The following is a 21,407-nucleotide window of genomic DNA, read 5'->3' as shown; positions in this document are numbered from 1 at the left end:
TAATTGCCTCTGGGTAAACTCTGAATTTATTAACTTTTAGCCATTTGATATTACAAAGGCAGGCAGAAATTGGAGCTATAGTCAGTATTGGTAAATTAAAAATACAATATACAAATTAGGTTCTGTATAAATTTAATTTCCCATACCATCTACATTGATGCTGTTAATCTCTTCCAAAACACTCAGAACATCATAAACACTTCAGATTTTTAAAAAGTTAGAATCATTATGAAAGGCTTTTAAAATAAAGGTTGAAATGAAAGCACTCAACTACACAATTGGATTAACCCATTTATTTTGGCTTATATTTAAGTACAATTTAAACATTTAGTAATAATATGCTGTATTAGTTACGCATTGTTGCAATACCAACAACTATGAAAATCAGTGACCTAAAACAACTATGTTACTTCTTCATGATTCTCTGGGTTAGCAATATGGGCTAGTTTCATTCACTTGCTTCCATTCTGCATCTTGTTGGGTGAGTGTCCTGGAGATTGATATTTTAAGACAGCTTCACTCAAAAGTCTTGTTTGAGACTGACTGATGACTGTTGGCTGAGCCGTGTGTCTCTAGCAGTATGGTTTGGCTTCTTCATATGTGGATCTAAAAGTGAGAAGAAAGGGGACTGGTCGTAATGTGGAAATTATTTTAAACTTCTACTTGTATGTTGTCCCTTCAGCCAAATCATCATGGCTAACTCTAGAGTCGCCGTGGGAGAAGACTGCATAATGGAGTGGATAGAGGGAGGTGTGATTCATTGGGTACCCTAACTGTAAAAATCTACCACATATTGCTATTCAGGATTACCAGTTAGCAGAACCTTACTTTCCTAATTATTTAACATGGTGCAGTCATTACTAGAATCTTGTGCTAAATCCTGTAAATCTGCAAGAGAAGAGAACTGTGTAGAAAATGTAAAGATCAGTGAAACGAATTCCTTACTTGATCAGTTTTTCTCTCTACATATTTTTGATACCGATTCTTTGTAGGACATGTGGTTTGCCAATATTTATTCCCTATCTATCTTTTCATCCTTTTAACAAGATCTTTCACAGAGAAAAACATTTTAATTTTGATAAAGTCCAATTTAATGAATATTTATTTTATGGATTGTGCTTTTGGTATCGTGTAAGAACTCTTTTTATACATTGCTAGATTCAATTTGCCAGTATTTTGCTGAAGACTTTTGCTTCTAAATCTATGAAAGATATTGATCTGTAATTTTCTTTTCCTTCCTTCCTTCCTTCCTTCCTTCCTTTTCTTCCTCTCTTTCTTTCTTCTTTTCCTTCTTGCTTTTGTTGTTTTTGTCTGGTTTTGGTATCAAGGTGATGCTGATCTCATAACATAAGTTGGGAAGTATTCATTTAAATGATATTTTCTGAAAGAGATTCTGTGTAATTGGTGCCAATTCTTAGTTAATGTTTGGTCATCTGGGCCTAAAGATTAATTTATTGTTTTCAAATTTAAGATCAGTTACTTTAACAGTTATAGGGTATTAAAATCGCCAATTAAAATTGTGGATTTGTCTATTTTTCTTTCAGTTCTCTCAGTTTTCCTTCTATATATGTTGATGAACTGTTGTTTGGTGCATGTACAGTAGGATGCCTAGGTGTTCTTGGTGGATTTACCCTTTCACTATTATGTAATAGCCTTCTTTGTTTCTGCTTAAGTCTTTTTGCTCAGAAGTCTATTTTATGTGATACTAATACAGTTATTCTTGGTTGCGGCTGGGCGCAGTGGTTCACGCCGAGACCAGTCTAGGCAACACAGTGAAACCCCATCTCTACTAAAATAGAAAAATTAGCTGGGCGTGGTGGTGCATGCCTGTAGTCCTAGCTACTCGGGAGACTGAGACAGGAGAATCGCTTGCACCCGGGAGAGGGAGGTTGCAGTGAGCCGAGATCGTGACACTGCACTCCAGCCTATGCAGCAGAGTGAGACTCCGTCTCAAAAAAAAAGAAAAAAAAGTTAATGTTTGCATAGTATATCTTTTTCTATCCACTCAATTTGCTTATATTATCATGTTTTTAGCAAGTTTCTTATAATTTTGGTCATGTTTTTATCCACCTTGCTAATCTCTATCTTTTGATTGATATGTTTAGATCAGTTACAGTTAGTGTAACTATTGATATGTGAAGGGTTAAGTCTGTCAGTTTATTTATTTATTGTTTGTTTGTTCACTCATTCTGTTTCTCATTCTTTGATTTCCCTTTTCTGTCCTTACTGTAGATAATTTAAACATTTTTCAGAGTTTCATTTTGATTTATTTACACTATTTCTGAGTCCATATCATTGTATAGTTTTGTTTTGTTTTGTTTTTTAGTGGTTGCTCTGGGTATTACAGCACAATATTCTTCCTTTATTCACAGTTTTGTTTGTGCTGTTTTCGGTTATCCATGGTTAACTGTGGTTTAAAAATATCAAATACAAAATTCCAGAAATAAACAATTCACAGGTTTGAATTGTGCTCCATTCTGAGGAGTGTGATGAGATCACACACCTTCCTTCTCTGTCCCCTGTGGAATATGAATCACCCCTTTGTCCTGCATCGCCATACTATAAAAGCTACTTTCTGTTAGTCACTTAATAGCCATTTTCGTTATCAGATTAACTTTTGCTGTCTCACACTGCTTGTGTCCAAGTCACCCTTATTTTACTTAATAATGGCCCAAAAATGCAAGAATATTGATGTTGGCATATTGTTATAATTGTTCTATTTTATTATGTTGTTGTTAATATCTGACTGAAGCTAATTTGTAAATTAAAATTTATCATAGACATGTCTATATAGGAGAAAACATAGTAAATGTAGAGTTCAGTACTAATGCAGTTTCAGGCATCTACTGGGGGTCTTAGAACATATCCTCCCATGGATAAAGGGGGACTACTGTATACATATATCTACTGTCACGGTCTACATACTTCATAGTCTCCTGTATTGACATTTTACCACTTTGTGTAAAGTATAGAAAATTGATTTATATTCAGATTCTTTTATCCTGCCCACTTTCTTTTTTCTTTCTTTCTTTCTTTTTTTTTTTTTTTTTGAAACAGAGTGTTGCTCTGTCACCAGGCTGGAGTGTAGTGGTGCAATCTCAGCTCACTGCAACCTCCGACTCCCTGGTTCAAGCGATTCTCCTGCCTCAGCCTCCCGAGTAGCTGGGATTACAGGCATGCGGCACCACGCTCAGCTAATTTTTGTATTTTTAGTAGAGATGGGGTTTCACCATGATGGCCAGGATGTTCTCGATTTCCTGACTTCGTGATCTGCCCGCTTCGGCCTCCCAAAGTGCTGGGATTACAGGCGTGAGCCACAGCGCCCAGCCTATCTTGCCCACTTTCTATTTATAATATTAGTTTGTCTAAATACTTTGAGCACACATCAGAAGGCATTGTAATATTTGCTTAAATCATCAAACATGACTTTACAAGCTCATGAAAAAAGAACTGTCAAAACTCAAGAATAAGAAAACAACCCAGTTTAAAACGCACAAAATATCGGGACAGATACTTTACAAAAGAAGATATACAAGTGGAAAAAAAAAACGCATAGTAAGAGGACTCTCAGTATCATATGTCATGGAGAAGTTGCAAATTAATATGACAGTGAGATTCTACTATACACATATTAGAATGGCTAAAATCCAAAACAATGAAAATACCACATATTGTCAAGGATCTACCTGCTTCAACCTTCCTTTTTTCTTTTGTTTTATTTTTGGAGAGAGAAATACAGTTTAATTTCATCACCAAATGAAAACGACATTAAGGACAGATTATGCTCATTTAAAATATGAGACTATTTGACAAGTATGAAGGTAATAGCAATACAAAAGTGAAGCAACAGTCAGAGATTTTATAAAGAAACCACCCTTAAAAAGTTTATATCTCAGGAAGGCAAGACAAGTAGTTATAGGGGTGTGTGTGTTTATGTGTGTGTGTGGAGCGGGGAGTGTTGATGTTGGCTGAGCCCATAAGACAGTAGAAATCTTAGTCAAAGTATCTGGGAAAAAGTCCTCTAAGAGTTGTTGAAGAAGAAGGATTTAGTCAATAAAGGGAAATACAAAGTTATATTTAAGACGTATTAAGTTCAAGATTACAATGGAAAAGTGGTAGTAAGTAGTTAGTACTGGATTTGGATTAGACTTTAGAAGAGGAAACACATCTAATGCACAGATGTGGCAGTTAGTTGCAGAGGCAATAGATGAATCCAAGACAAAGAAGGATAATAAGCAAAGGATAGAATCTTGGAATACACTCATGATTAGGAGGGAAGAGAGGAAGGGTTGAGAGTAGTGGATGAGAAAAAAAGTAGTGTGATATGATAGAGGGCAAAGCAAGAGATATTCAAGAAAGAGAGCTCCTCCAGATGCAGTAGAAAAAAAAATAAAAGGAAATGTAGAATCCCTAAAGGTCATTGAACTGAGGTGATCATAGCTGACCTTTGAAAGTGTCATAGTTTCAAAAAGATTTGGGAACAGAAGCCAGATTACAACATATTAATGAGTGAGTTCAAAATATAAAAGGCTACTTTGGTAGTAAAAGGAGGAAAGGGGAACTGACGATAGTTTCAGGGTACATCACAGTAAAGTCTTAGTGATAGGACCATAGTCTACAGCATTTGTATTAGTCACATATATTGGATATTGCATATGAAGCTTTGGGGTTTGGATATGTGTGTATGTATATGTGTATGTGTGTATGTGTCCACACATGCATGCTAGCACATTTGCTACAATGTCACCTTTTCACTCATGCATGCCTGTACCCCTAAACACACACACTTTTGTTTTGTTTTTGCAATTAGTATAGTTGCATAACTAGAAGTGCTTTATGTTTTCAATAAAACAGAAAAACTTTATGAAAAAATAGGATTTAAGGTGAGTTAAGGCAAAAAAGTTTTGAAAATTCAGTGGTTTTATGGCCAAATATTAGACTACATTCTGAAAAGGTCAAACCATGAAAGGGATATTAAGTAAGCAGCCCTGTATTATAAATTTTGTAAATCTTGGATACCATTTTAATGATGCTTTTGCAAGTGGGTATTACGCTTGTTAATTAAAGTTGAAAAAATAACCAACATCCTCATTATTAGTATCTATAAGTAGCAGTTCATCTGCTGAATATCCCAGGTATATATATTTAAAGCACAATGTGTTACATAAAATCAGTGATTGTAAGTTTAATTAACATCGAATGAGACTTAGCAATTTAATTTCAATTTACAGCATAAAGGTTACCTGTGCTGAGCTCATTCCATAATACTGGTGCTATTATAACATTGAACAGTAAATTGACCACTGAATAAAAAATAAGAACAAAGAAAAGCCATTTGTAAGTTGGACCATCTGTAAGACTACTATATCCCAATGTACTCTGTTTTTTTTGTTGTTGTTTTTTGTTTGTTTGTTTTTATTTTGTTTTGTTTTGTTTTGTTTGAAACGGAGTCTTTCTCTCTCACCCAGGCGGGAGTGCAGTGGCTCAATCTGAGGTCACTGCAACCTCAGCCTCCCAGGTTCAAGCAATTCTCCTGCCTCAGCCTCCCAAGTAGCTGGGACCACAGGCACATGCCACCATGCCTGGCTAATGTTTTGCATTTTTGGTAGAGACGGGATTTCATCATATTAGCCAGGATGGTCTCGATCTCCTGACCTTGTGGTCCGCCTGTCTCAGCCTCCCAAAGTGCTGGGATTACAGGCGTGAGCCACCATGCCTGGCCAAAATGTATTCTTATTTTAAAATTTTAAATACATTTGTCATTACATGGTAGTACTTACGAAAAACTAAAACCTGAAGTCTAGTCTAGACCTAAACATAATGAGAAAAAAGTAATCACATTAACAGCTGTTGGTCTTATGCATCTGACTTCAAACCAATTCTGACTTTTATAACATTGTTCAGGTTACCAGGTGCTGGAGGCAAATTCTCTGTAGTGTTTATGATCTCACACTCAGGAATCAAGATTATTTATGTCCTTTTCTCCCTCCTTAATGTATTTAAAACTACCTCATATGTTATTCTGTTGGTGTCCAATCTGTTTCACTGGTTTCTATACTTGTCCTGCCTACTTTCAATTTCTTCTTGTGGTTTTGTTTTTGTAAATTCGACTCACTTTTATAAGTTCTTTCAAATTTGTGCAGCCTGGGGAAAATGGAAAATGAAGGAAAATCACCAAAACCTTATGCACAAAAGTTTTGCAAACCGCCTTAAAAAGTTTATATCTCAGGAAGGTAAGAAAAGTGAACATTACCACATTTCTGTTATTGATTTTTTGGTGGGTCAGGTTATGTCTATACTAACTTTTAGAGCTTGCATTTCCCCCAAGGTATATCCACCTATGAATATATTTTCCTAACATACACTTTGATCTTGCTTTCCCTATCGGAACTTTGGAAATCAATGATGTCATAATATTTGCAGAGAAGACAGGGATTTGTCTATAAAAAAGTTAGAGATTATTTTTGGCATAGCAGATGTAAAATATGGAATATGAAGTGACACAGAGAATATGCATTTGGTAAGAGCACAGTGAAAAAGTGATAAAATTAAACAAAAAAAGAAAGAAGAAACAAAATGAGATCCACGCTAAAGCCATTTAACAGGTTAGTCATATATTAAATTGTGGAGCATATACATCTAATATTCAGAAGTCAAAGCCTCAAATTTTGCATTTTCAGTTTTTCTTTCTGAAATGCTTTTCTTTTCTTTCTGAAAAGAAAGGGTCTTTTCTTGCCCATTTTGTTGTCCTGTGCCTTTATGATCCTTCTTTCTCATATGTGTGCCCTTGAAATATTTGTTCTCGTTTTTAAAAAAGTAAAAATAAAGGGCTCATCTAAGAATTGTACCTGTATATTTTTCTTTTGGTTTCCATTTTTCAAACATATATATTCTATGGACCACATTGCAGAGTTCATGTGTCTTACCATGGTTTCATGGATGTCACGTCTTCTTACTAGAGATTTTCCCGTGAGGACAAGGCCCAAGTCTACTACTTACTTTGAAATTTCAAAGTACTCAGTCTGCTGATGTATTAACTCAATAGGTACTCAGTAAATGTTGATTGGTTGGATAAATGAAACAATGAAAGAGATGCAAGTCCCTTCACCTTTGTAAAAAGTTATTAATCTATGCTTCCTTTAAACTGGTTTAAATTGTTGTAAGGGCATTTATTGGGGCCTTTTGTTAATTTAACTTGCATTTTGTTGTAGAGCCTATGGAAGTGTCTAGTCCTAAAGTAATGGTCAGACTCGCTTCCATAGTATATTTTCTGGACATAGGATTAGAGATCTAATCTGGCAAGTAGTTAACTACTCAGTGACTATCGAGGTGACCCACATTTTCTACTTTTTCACCCCTGATATGGGTAAAGAGAGCAGTAATAAACATCTCAGAAATATGCCTTGTGTAGTTGGTGGAGAATGCCCAAACAAATTAATTAAATGTATTAATGTGGTGAGCATCTCCTTTAACCATAGCCTGATTTTAAGTCTGTTAGAACAACATCAAAAGAAGGGTATGTTCAGTAAAAGTTTAATTCATGTACACATACATATTAAACTTCCTTCTTAAACATTGAGTGTTAAAATGTCATCATAATGGAACAAAAATACTTCCACTGAAATGTAAAATACTAAAATATCTGATTATACTTATTTTGCCTCAGGTAACATATTTATTTTAGAATTAATGGAATACACGAAAGATGTATTTGCCAAGATTTTTGTCTATTTAAGTCTGCTGTTCCAAAGCAGTGTTACAGTCCTATTACAGCTAATCAAATGGAGTCTTCAGGCTTTGTCAGTTAGTTGAACTTCAAGTTGTAACTAGTATTAAAGTAATAGATGCATAAGAACCAAACAGTAATATCTAACTCCTGCCATTTATTCTTTCCACTTGAACCTTAGGGCAATGTGAAAGTGCTTTCGAGTTCACAGGGGAATTCACTGGAGACACTGGGATAAGATCTCTGAAAGGACGATTAATAGGTAAAAAAGGTCCCTATATTTGGAAGTTTAAATTATGTCTTTATGGGAGATCTAGTAGCTTTACTGGAGACAAAGGTCGGACAGTGTTTCCATTAAAACGGCATTTTGCAGAGCAAACATCGTCACTGTAAGAATTTGCTCTGGGCTAAAGTTGGCATCAAGATTCTAGCCCAGAAGCTATTTTGTTTGAGAGATTCAGTTTGGCCATTTTAGTTTAATGGTTAAAGGGGATGAATAGTATATATATCTTACTACTTCTTTTCCTTTTTTTTTTTAGTGTAATTATCAAATTGTTTTTGGCATGGCATTTGCAAATGGATAATCTTTTTTTCTATACAACTAAGCACATGTTTATAAAAAGAAGAATTTAGAACAATGCACATTTTCAGCCTTGAATGATTCTGTAAATTGGGTTAAGAAATTTGAGTTGTTGTTATTTTTATTTATTTAAAAATTTTATTAGAGATGTTTCTCCATCTAGAGTATAATTGACTCAATTTTGACATCTATTTGGAAGCCAAATATCTTTGTTTATATAGGGTCTTGAGTCTCTAGTTTTATTCTCTTATGGAAACATCTTGTAAATAATGTTGATTTTCTAATGGTGGGGACATATTACAGATGTTTATGAATTGCCTGTATTAAGATTGCTTTTCTGTTAGTGATGACCTAGCTGAGGGAGAAGCACACTGAAGGAAATCACAATTGTAAACTTCTAAGGGAAAGGCAACATTAACAAGTTGTTTCACTATTTACACATTTGCTTTTATTTAGGATCTTACATTGTTTAATAGTACTTGCAACAATTGAAAGCTAAATGACACTTTAAAAAAAGCTAAATGAGAAAAGAGAACACTAGATGCTAATGCTCTTATTATTCAATGTTCTTCATACAATTCTGAATTATATTACCAATTTCCCTGAAGAAGTTTTATGCATAAGGAATTAGAAGAAAAAGTATTTCTTGTGTATTCTCTTTTAAGTCTACAGTTCAGATCTCTAGCATAATTTTTTTTTTCCTTTTTTTATTATACTTAAGTTCTGGGATGCATGCGCAGAACGTGCAGGTTTGTTACATAGGTACACATGTGCCATGATGGTTTGCTGCACCCATCAACCTGTCATCTACATTAGGTACTTCTCCTGATGCTATCCCTCCCCTTGCCCCCCACCCCTGACAGGCCCTGGTGTGTGATGTTCCCCTCCCTGTGCCCTATGTTCTCATTGTTCAACTCCAACTTATGAGTGACAACATGTGGTGTTTGGTTTTCTGTTCCTGTGTTAGTTTGTTGAGAATAATGGTTTATAGCTTCATTCATGTCCCTGCAAAGGACATGAACTCATTTTTTACCATCACATAACTCTATCGGTAAACATTTTTGAGCACGTGCAAAGTATCTATGTCTTATTAGATTGTAAAATTTTTACTTCAACCTTGAACTAATATATTTTCAGATAAAATATAATCTTATATTTTAGTTTTAGGAAAAAAAGAAGTGGTAACCATTCTAGTATTTTCTACTTTCACCTAAGTGATGGGACCTCATTTTGGAGAGCAGTTGCCAGTCTGTGTGATAGTTTGACACATCTGGGAGAAGCCATCCTGTAGGTCCTCTTGTTACCAGTGGAGGGTGTCCGGGTTCTTGGCGTCTCGAATGAAGAATTGGACAAAATGCACAAACAAAGCAAGGAAAGAATGAAGTAACAAAAGCAGAGATTTACTGAAAATGAAAGTACACTCCACAGTGTGGGAGCAGGCCGAGCATAGGAGCTCAAGGGCCCAGATACAGAATCTTCTTAGGTCCAAATGCCCCCTAGAGATTTCCCATGGGCCACTTGGTGCTCACCTCATGTAAATGAAGTGGTGGCCTGCAATCAGTCTAATTGGTTGCAGAAAGAAACCAACCAGAGGCTGAAGTGAAGTTACAAAGGTCACACTCCTATGCAAACGTCTAATTGGTTGCAAAAATCAACCAATCAGAAGTACTTTCAATTTCTCATCTGCTGGGCAGAAAACGTGGGGATTTGCAAAGGTAGTCTCTGGTCCTTTTGTTACTTAGGCATGGAAAGTTAGGGTTTTCCTTTCAATTCCATTCTAGGAAGTCAGTGTGAAATGGCCTTAGGTTCCCTGCCTTCAGACCCTTTCTTCTGCCTCACTGTGAGGTTAGGCATCTCTTCCCAGAAGACAGAATTTATGTGATCCAAACCTTGACACCCTGGACCTTTGGACAGAAGGGAAGTTCCAGGGATACTGGCTAGATGGACAGAGAAAAAAAGTTGACTTCTTTGTTTCAAAACCAGAATTTCTATACGTTTTTATTCATGTGCATCCTTCCCCCATAGCTAGTGGTTAATTAACATTTACCTGTCCTCAAAGCCCAGTTTCAATAGTACTTCTCCAGAGATACTTTGCTTTGTCTTTTGCACCCTCAGTGGGAATTAATATCTCATCTTCTAAATCATCAGTTGAATTTATATTTTGGGTGGAAGCAAGCTGCCTTATATGAGAGGTTTTATATATATATATATACTTACATTCTTAAGTTCACTTGCTTATGTGTTTCTAGCCTGTAAGACCAGTGCATATTTCATGATTGAATTCCCATCTATGCCAATGGCAGTGATTTATACTTAGTCATTTGGCAAGCACTCTTGGTAAACCTCTTGTTCCGGCCAATACAAAAACTTTTTAATGGTCTCCTGGTCAAGAGTCAGCCTCTTCCAATCATCTTTCACAATCTGACACATTACACTCCTGAGGTAGATCTCCAATTTTGTCATTCTTCCACTAAAAATCTTTCATTGGCTACTCTTCCAATTAAGTGTACTTTATTCATCCTTGTGTTCCTTAAATAATCTGTACACTTCCTATTTTTCCAAGGTTAGTTCTTTGCTACCTTTTATGGACCATATTTTCAAGCTGACATATGATACTATTCTATATAATCAGATATATTCTATGCTTTTCTGTGATAAACAGTATGGAGTAGGTACAGGTTCAGAGGATTGAGATTACTTCTAGTTGCTATAGATTTAAACAAGTACATGCTAAGTAATAATGAAACAGTGGCATGGTGATAATGGACTGTAGTGAATTGATGGTTGGGTGAACCTCCATACACAAGGAGATTAATAATAGGAGGGAGTAAGCAACTTGTCCAAGTTTGCATAAAGTTCATGAACTGAGTCTTGAACCCAAGGTCAATTGTGTCCATATTCCTTGTACTCAATCAGTAAATTTCCCTGTCTGTCTCATTTTTCCTTCCCTCTCTGCCCACATCTGTGTATATATGTGTGTGTGTGTTTATGTGTATGTGTGTGCTCTGCGGGTATATTATATATAACTTAGATGATAATATTAAGTACATATATATTTCAGTTATCAGGAAGAATTAAGATGAAAAGGAACAAATGTGAATGTTAAGCTTCTCATTTATGTTAAAAAACCTAATCATAAGTACAAAAATGTGTAGACATAATTTAACATTAGCTTATATAAAAAAGAAATGAGTTTTAATCATAGAAAATAATGACTAAGATTTAAAAAACCTTCTTATCTACTAGATGCTTTTTAAATAGGTTTTTTAAAAAATATATTGACTCAATTGACCAATACAACCACCCTGAGAGGTGAATACTGTTTTCATTCCCAGTTTATATATAAAGAAACTGAGGAACACAGATGGTCACCATCCTGTCTCATTCTTTGATTTTCTAATTATCGCAAATATTTAGCCGACTACTACCATGTACTCAGTTTTAGAGACGTGTCAGTGATTAAGGCAGTTCCTCTTATCAGAGAGTTGACAGTCTAATTGGAAAGACAATGAAAAGAGAATTACAATAAATAATGAAAAGTTCTGCAGTAGGGGTCAGCACAGAGTTATATAGTAACGAGGAGTGGGGATGGGTGGTTGTCCAATCCACTCTCTGAGAAGGTTAGAGAATGCTCCAAGCAAGTTATCCCCTAGGCTGATGAATGAGAAAAGACTGGAGTAGTAGGGGGCAAGGAAAAAGTACTCTAGGCACAGGAAATAGTAGGTGTAACAGAAGAGATCATGAGAATCATGACAGCGAAGTCCTATAAAGAATGTTGAAGGAGTATGCTGTATATTTATCTCAGAGATGGACTTACAGGGAGTTGTGATAACAAGTATTTTCTGAAAGATTGTTATATGGCAAGAATAATATTATTTCACATTATTCCAGAAGGAAGAATTACTAACAGAAGTTAACATGTAGGAGTTAGAATGTGGTAGTCTACAGTTTTAGATTAAAAGTAAACCTTTTGGCTCTGACATTAATGCAACAACAGAATGGGTTTGAGATCCCTGTTGCTGGAGCTATTTAATTACAAGTTGGAAATTTTTCCTTTTTCATTAATAGTAGGTTTTTTTCTTTCTTTCTCCTATTGGGAAAGAATTTAAATTGTTCTCGAAGATACCTTCCATCTCACTTATCCCTGAAACCATTGCTAGCCTGGCAAAGGTGATGTTAAAACAATGAACAATGGAATGTAGCACTTTAATTAGCTGAGTACAGAATTTGTAGAAAAGGATTTATAATATTTGAAGTTCAGTTTGTGAGTAATCTTAACAGCTTATGGGTGAAAGCCTGTGCGTTTTGGAGAAGTAGTAAAGGATTATGAAACAGTGGTCGTCTATTACACACATTTTCTGTTTAGATATGGAGAGTAGAATAGACATAATATAGGCAACACTGGACAATATTCTCAGTATCCTAGACATTCCATTTTAATAAAATGTATATTTTGAAGGGCCTAAATATTAAATGTGATAATTTTTATTTCTTAATTTTCACCTGTAACAGTCCCTTAGAAGACAAAGCATTTCATTTAATATATGAAATGCTCTAGTAAAATATTTAACAGAGTTTTTTATATAGTTTATTCCAAATAAATGTATTTTAAGCCCAGTTTCATTGGGGTAAAATTCTGCATCCCAGGGTGTGGCATTTAGGCTTAGTTGGAAGTTTTTAACATTGGCTGAGATGTTGTCCCTCCCCTGATCTCTAATCAATTGTAGTTCATGCACCGAACAGTTTTGCCATGAAATTCCTTGTAATGGTTTAAATTGTGGGAGACTAAGCCACAGAGATAATGAATTTTACCAGTGGAAAATAACTCCATTATTGTGCTGCTGCGCTAATGATGTCACTTCACTTATTTTACAACATTTGCTGGATTTAGAACTATCACATCCATAGTTCCAGTAGGGAATATGTTGAAAGAATAATCTCGTAGAAAATGTAAAAACATACGTGGGAGTAGAAATTGCATAATTATACAATTTCCATTCTATTTAAGTATAAGCTGTTTACTAGTAGTTTACAAATAGTGGAAAAGAGTTTTAAATCATGACTTGGCAGAATATTCTGCTTTCTCTCTTTCCTGTCAAGTGTTGAGTTACCATTCTTTTAGAATCTGATCCCTGGAGGTAAGATCCAACTCCAAGTATTCATATTGTCACTTTGCATTTGCTAACAATTCAGTGGGGGTAAATGTGGTATCTTATAGCATTACAACTTGGAAAACAGTGGGGCGGGGTACTCATAAAGAAGCATTCGATATCCTAAAATAATAAATTTAGCATATCCATCACCTCATCACTCATGGTCACACCTCACACACCTAAATATCCTGATTTGATCTTTATGCCACACATGTATGCATCAAACATTAAATTGTAACTCAATTGCACAGTTGATAATGAGGATAAGAACAATTGAATGGTTATTGGGAGTTGGCCTTTCTCACATTCTTTGGTCCTAAATATGGTATTATTTTAAGAAAGTGTTCATTATTGACTAACTGGAAACAGACAGGGATGAATATTTAGTTTGACAAACTGGGTGTGGGAAGAGGAAGGGGATTGGAGTGAATTCTGGGAGGCTAAGCATCAATCTAAAGTGCCCCTCTTTATTTCGAATATGTAAATTTGAGTTGAGGGAAATCATTAGAATGAAAATACTTTTTAAAAATTATCATTTACCTTTAATTTTCATTAGGAAAAGTAGCTTAATATCTCAATAAATCATGTGTGAAATAAATTAAATTAAAAAAAAGAATAAATGGCATTCTAAAAATGAGGAATAGACAAGCCACAGGCTCTGAAAGATATATTTTACAGTGGTTATGTAAGAGTCAATTAATTCATGGAACTATTTTTTGCCACCCTAATGTTAATGTTAGAGAATCTTATGAAAGAGAGGTTAAAAGGATACATTTAATAACTTTGGAATCATGGTTGGTTATTTTTGTGTTAGCTTTATCAAAAGGTCAATCTGAAAAGTTCTGTCATTGATAACACTATGAATGAATTAACCAAATACATTTTACACACAGTTCCAGCTAAAGGTGAAATCTATGTAACTGTAGCTGACTGATTGCTCTGACCTCAGTGGAGGTAATAATTTCATTTTAGCTTCATTTTGGACTCATTTTATTCTTGTGACATTTAATGAAATCTATAAACAAACTTAAAAAATCTTATTCAATAATTTTATACTTTGGACTTTTAAACATATTTTCATCCAAGCCATGAATTTATTGGCATGTTCTTTTGACACAGTTGCTTTGTGGAGTATGGGATTTTAGTATCTGTTTAATGGAAATTAACAAATACAATCCATTTGGTCAAACCCATTCTATAAATTACATTTTAAGCAAAGTTTTATGGGTATGTGCAAAGAACTCTCTCTACCATAGAAAAAAATGATAAGATTTATGGGATTTCTATTTAAAAGCTGATCCCCGCTTCACTTCTCTCTTGGTTTAAAAACTCTTTGACACATTCTCAGTAGTACAAAAATCAATCACATCAGATGCATTGTTCCTTAAATAAAATATAACTCCTTTTCGTAGTCTAAAACATTCTGCATGATCTGGTTTCTATCTATCTTTCTAATCTAGTCCCAAGCCATTTGTCTGCCTTTCACTAGATTGCAAACTGGCCTTAATTCAGCTCCTCAAGCCCAGCAAGCTTACTTCTAATAAGACTTTGCATATGCTGTTCCTTCTGCCCTGCTCTTTGCATGACTGGCTCCTTTTTATTCTTTAAGTTGATGGTCCTATACGTTTTCTCTTTCTTCACGCTATCTCCTGTTCCTAAGTATTTATATTGTGTTTATTTATATGTTGGTCTTCTGACATCTCCATTAGCCTGAAGTTGATTAATGCACACGTTAGTCACAGCAGCCAGCAAATGTGTGATATACAGTAGTTGCTCAAAAATTACTAATTGATACAAATATAACTGCAATAACTGAAAATAAACATAGTCATTAATTAGTGCCTACCTCTGAAAAAGATGCCTTCAAACAATTACTGGATACCACTGAAACTGAAATACATAGAAAAACAAAGGATTTTTAAAAGATTTTGAAAAACGTAGAAAAATAAGGGATGATGTGACATATCCCAGGAAGCATTACAGTACATGATTATTTATTTTTCAAATTTTATTTCAGAATTCTAATAATAATCAAATATTAGAAACTTTTCAGAAACTATGTAGCCTCACCAGTTCTTTTAAATATCCTGGTAATATTGGAGTTAGTCTATAAATTATGAAAATCTACCCAATGTGCCATATAAAAATTGCATCTTTTCTGTTCAGATCTTGGCTAACAAATGTGGAAAAAGTCATTTTTATTAGAACGAGCTCGGACTCAGTGTAGAAAGGTAGAATGAATAATTTAGTATTGTAAGTCTTCAGCAACTAGCTAGTTAAAATATTTTTATTTGTTATAAAGTTGTGTTTATGATATAATTAGTGCAGAATAAAGTTAGTTGTACTATTAGGAGTTTAGGAAAGATTATATCATGAAATAAATTCGAATAAAACCTTAAAGTTGTGTTGGTTTATTCTGTAGGCAAACTAGTGAAAATATTTTAGGCCAAAGCTTGAAAAGATGCTGGAAGGCCAAGAAAAAATGCCAAGAATTGGGTTAATTGGCATAATACAAGGTGGCTGGGCACAGTTGGGGAAAGTGTCAGAGTAGGAGAATCCCTACCAAGAAAGACGGTTTGTGCAATTAGCTCTCTGAACTTTAACCCTTCCAGAATAATTAATGAGTAACAGAGGGGATCAAGACAAAGACACAAAGTGATACGGTGGGTGCTAGCAAGTAATACATCAAAGAATGTTCGTAATTGGCCCTGTGGCTTTCATTCTTTGCCCTATTTCTTTCAATTCATTGACTCAAAATAATGGGTTCAGGTTCATTATCAACAGGTTTTAGCTGTAAGAGTACAACATTACAACAAAGCTTGGATTGTGGCAGTATTGATGGCCAAGTAAGAACTTGTAGTTGGTAACCACTCTTTGAAGAAGGAGAATAGCAGATTTCTTCTGAATGAATCAACAGCTTTTACACTAATATTTAGAATCTTGAAAAAGCCTTATATTCTCCAACTCTACAATGCTGGAATATGGTTGGTGTGGGCAGGTATGTATATTTCCCATTTGAATGACATTTAAGACCATGGTGAGAAGGTTTATATTCTTTGTATTATTTTAAATAAAGTTGAATTATTGACCCAGGACGTGTAAAGACATCAAGAGTTTTGTCACTCCAAGTGTGTGACTGTGTAGTTTTTCTTATAATTTTGAATTATATAGTTTGTGAAACTTTTGATTCCCTTTGATTATTTACTTGATGATCACAATAGGAGAAAAAGTGAGAAATTCCTAACATATTTCTAAGATAAGTGTTCTGAATTATTCTAATTTAATAAGCCGAATTTGTATTGTCATGCACAAAATACACAAATTTTTTTTTAGATTTATGCTTTGTTATTTTTGTTTGTTTCTTATGTAAGGCATGGTAAATTTTATTTTTTCACTTGGATACTTACAAAATATTATTTTCACTAGTCACTCCAAAATCTTTAGAAGAAGTTAGCCTTGTAATTATTAATTTCCATCATCATGTTACACCTATTTTAATTTTAGAGATTAGGCACATTGTGCACTTATAGTCAAATACTAATTAATGCATCTGATAGTTATTATTTAGAATTTTAAATATTTTCGTAGTACTTAAAATTATCATTTTAAACTAGAATTTTACTAAAAGTCTTACATATTTTTAGCTATTTATTTCATTATCTTTATTAAAAGCATACCGTATCTTGGTATCTATGCCATATATTTACTGTTGATGTTTCAATTGAATTTTTCTAGAGCTTTGAAGACAAATTACAGTAAAGTATTACAGGAGATAGACTGAGTTGGAGATTTAGTTTTGTGATTCCAATTAAATAAAACATCTATTAAAATGCATTGAACAGGATTGATAAACAGTGTGGCTGATGAGACAGTCTAGAAACATTTAAATAGAGCCTTGTTGTAGGTGCTATACATACATATGTACATAATAATGAAATCTCTACTAATTAGACAGGATGAATCTGCTAAACACCTAATGTTTGCCAAAAAAAATTATGGCATTATCACAAATTCATATGAGCATATTGTTGGAAAATCATAGATTCTGTATAATAAATCAATGAGTCTACAAATTTAGCTTTTACATTTCTCGATGAACAGTGTTTAATTTAGCATAGTTTCTTTATTTTAGATCATAGTGGTACACTAAATTTTAAATGAAGATACTCATGTTTTTATGAGTAACAGAAAGCACTTTTTCATTTTTGCTAACAAATGATTTGTTAATACACAATATTGGCAAAATAGTTCTGGTGAGTTAGAATATATTTAGGCATAATTTGGAATTTTAAGAGCTCTTAGATACCATCGTTTCAGTGTAGTTTATCAAGTTAATCTAGGAAAAGGTCCTCCTATCTCTGATATGTTATGCTAAATTTGGATGCAGTAGTGAATTTGGGAGTGAGGCAGGCACTGGGAGAATTTGCTTTTCAGTGCTAAATGTCCTCATTCACCCTGTAGCAGATACGTATGTACACACATTTATTACTTTTGCATACATTACATAATTTTATAAATATCGAATAAGCATTTCCTAATATAAGAAGCGTTGTAATAGGTGGGTTGGAAATTCAAAGATGAATAAAGTTATCATCACTAAGTTCACAGTCTCTGGGGAGACAGATGTATAAACGAATAGCAATACAATAGTGCTCAGTACCATACTAAAGATATAAGTAAAATTCTTCCTGAGCAGAAGAAAGGATCCACTAAATACATATACATGAAGGACCTCCTGGAAGATTGCATAGAAGAGGTAGCATTTAAAAGTGTGTCTTGAGAGGTAAACATTAATCAAGCAAGAAAGGCGCAAGATGAAGGGATGTATCATTTGAAGTTACCAAGGTATAAAGAGCATACAGTGTTCAAAAAGCTACAAATTAAGTTGCTTAAAAGATTACTTTGAGTATAAAGTGTTGGTTTGAAAGTTGCTGGTATATTGGGCTAATTCATTGTGTGGAGTCAGGTTGAAAAATACCTCATATCTGTGCTAAAGAATTTGGGCTTAATTCTGAGAGCTGTAGTGGGAACTTTGGAGTACCAATAAGAGCACATGCTTTAGGAAGACGAGTGTGTAGGCAGTGGGTTGCTGATTTGGAGAGAGCAGTTACCAGCGGCAGCTCTTGCTGGAAAGCTGCTGTAATTTTTTACACAATAAACCATGACCTACTTAACTAAGGCAGGGCAGTGGTCATGGAGAAGAGTAGGGCTGATTTAAAGGAGATTGCTGAGATAGATTGCAGAGGATTTGATACGGACAGCTGAAGAAGTTCATATAGTTGAGGAAAATCCCTGAGATTTATGTTTTTGGTGTTTGGTACATTGTGATCATAATATTTCTTTGTGGGAAGATAATGAGATGGACTTATTTTTTTTTTATTTCTGAGATTTTGGTGCACCCATCACCCTAGCAGTGTACACTGTACCCAGTGGGTAGTCTTTTATCCCTCACCCCCTCCCACCTTTTCCCCAGAGTTCCCAAAGTCCAATGTATAATTCTTATGCATTTGTGTCCTCATAGCTTATCTTCCACTTACGAGTGAGAACATACGATGTTTGGTATTCTATTCCGGAGGTACTTCACTTAGAATAATCTCCAGTACCTTTGCTGTGAATGACATTATTTCATTCATTTTTATGGCTGAGTAATATTCCATTTTATATTTATACACACACACACACACACACACACACACACACACACTACATTTTCTTTATCCACTCGTTGATTGATGGGGATTTGGGCTTCTTCCATATTTTTGCAATTGCAAATTGTGCTGCTATAAACATGCGTGTGCAAGTATCTTTTTCATGTAATGGCATCTTTTCATCTGGCCAGATACCTAGCAGTAGGATTGCTGGATCAAATGATAGATATACTTTTAGTTCTTTAAGGAATCTCCACACTGTTTTTCATAGAGGTTGTGCTGGTTTACATTCCCATCAACAGTTAAGTGTTCCCTTTTCACCACATCCATGCCAACATCTATTATTTTTTGATTTTTTGATTATGGCCATTCTTGCAGGAGTAATGTGGCACTGCATTGTGGTTTTGATTTGCATTTCCCTGATAATTAGTGATGTTGAGCAATTTTCCATATGCTTCTTGGCCATTTGTATATCTTGTTTTGAGAATTATCTATTCATGTCCTTATCCCACTTTTTGATGGGAATGTTTTTTGTTGTTGTTGTTGTTTTTTGTTTTTTCTTCTCATCGATTTGTTAGAGTTCTTTGTAGATTCTGGATATTAGTCCTTTTTCTGGTGCATACATTGTAAAGATTTTCTCCCACTCTGTGGGTTGTCTTTTCACTCTGCTGATTATTTCTTTTGCTGTGCAGAAGCTTTTTAGTTTAATTAAGTCCCATCTATTTATCTTTTTGTTGCATTTGCTTTTGGGTTCTTGGTCATGAAGTCTTTGCCTAAGCCAATGTCTAGAAGGGTTTTTCCAATGTCTATAATTTTTGTGGTTTCAGATCTTGGATTTAAGTCCTTGATCCATCTTGAGTTAATTTTTTTATAATGTGAGAGATGAGGATCTAGTTTCATTCTTCTAATGTGGCTTGCCAATTATCCCAGCATGGTTTGTTGAATAGGATGTCATTTCTTCACTTTATGTTTTTGTTTGCTTTGCTGAAGATCAGTTGGTTGTAAGTATTTGGCTTTATTTCCAGGTTTTCTATTCTGTTCCATTGGTCTATGTGCCTATTTTTAAACCAGTACCATGCTGTTTTGGTGAGTATGGCCTTGTAGTACCTTTTGAAGTCGGGTAATGTGATGCCTCCAGTTTTGTTCTTTCTGCTTAGTCTTGCTTTGCTTATGCAGGCTCTTTTTAGGTTCTGTATGAATTTTAGGATTCCTTTTTCTAGTTCTGTGAAGAATGCTGATGGTATTTTGATGAGAATTACATTGAGTTTGTACATTGCTTTTGACAGTATGGTCATTTTCACAATATTGATTCTACCCATTCATGCATCTGGGATGTGTTTCCATTTGTTTGTGTCATCCATGATTTCTTTCAGCAGTGTTTTGTAGTTTTCCTTGTAGAGGTCTTTCAAGTTCTTGGTTAGGTATATTTCTAAGTGTTTTATTTTCTTTACAGCTGTTATAAAAGGGGTTGAGTTATTGATTTGATTCTCAGCTTGGTCACTGTTGGTATATAGGAGAAATACTGATTTGTGTACATGAGTTTTGTATCCTGAAACATCACCGAATCCATTTATTAGTTCTAGGAGCTTTTTGGATGAGTCTTTAGAGTTTTCTAGGTATACGATCTTATCATCAACAAACACTAACATTTGACTTCCTCTTTACTGATGTGGATGCCCTTTATTTGTTTTTCTTGTCTGATTGCTCTGGTTAGGGCTTCCAGTACTATGTTCAATAGAAGTGGTGAAAATGGGCATCCTTGTCTTGTGCCAGTTCTCAGGGGGAATGCTTTTGGTTTTTTCCCATTCAGTAGTGTGTTGGCTGTGGGTTTGTAGTAGATGGCTTTTATTACCTTAAGGTATGTTCCTTCTATGCTGATTTTGCTGAGGGTTTTAATCATAAAGAGATGGTGGATTTTGTCAAATGTTTTTCCTGCGTCTATGGAGATGATCATGTGATTTTTGTTTTTAATTCCTCTTATGTCATCTATCACATTTATTGACTTGGATATGTTAAACTATCCCTGCATCCCTGGTATGAAACCCACTTGACATGGTGGACTATCTTTTTGTTATGCTGTTGGATTCAGTTTGCTTGTATTATGTTGAGGATTTTTGCATCTGTGTTCATCAGGGATATTGGCCTGTAGTTTTATTTTTTGGTTATGTCCTTCCCTGGTTTTGGTATTAGGGTGATATTGACTTCATAGAATGATTAAGGGAGGATTCCCTCTTTATCTTTTGGAATAGTGTCAGTAGGATGGGTACCAATTCTTCATTGAATGTCTGATAGAATTCAGC

At 34.7% G+C, this 21,407-nt stretch overlaps 1 protein-coding gene and 1 long non-coding RNA gene across 5 annotated transcripts in view; both read left to right on the top strand.

Moving 5' to 3' along the window:
* TFEC (transcription factor EC) overlaps positions 1 to 21,407 on the top strand; it is a 235,737-nt gene that overhangs the window by 70,568 nt on the left and 143,762 nt on the right. The gene's annotated exons all lie outside the window — the stretch shown is intronic.
* LOC129135564 (uncharacterized) overlaps positions 6,144 to 21,407 on the top strand; it is a 55,599-nt gene continuing 40,335 nt past the window's right edge. Inside the window, exons 1-2 of the long non-coding RNA XR_008536526.2 lie at positions 6,144 to 6,233; positions 7,908 to 7,988. This is a non-coding gene — a long non-coding RNA (uncharacterized LOC129135564). The remainder of the gene's footprint in view (positions 6,234 to 7,907; positions 7,989 to 21,407) is intronic.

Source organism: Pan troglodytes, chromosome 6, assembly GCF_028858775.2.
Source record: "Pan troglodytes isolate AG18354 chromosome 6, NHGRI_mPanTro3-v2.0_pri, whole genome shotgun sequence".
In the NCBI taxonomy this organism is placed as follows: domain Eukaryota; kingdom Metazoa; phylum Chordata; class Mammalia; order Primates; family Hominidae; genus Pan; species Pan troglodytes.
This window is presented reverse-complemented; position numbering and strand designations above follow the sequence as displayed.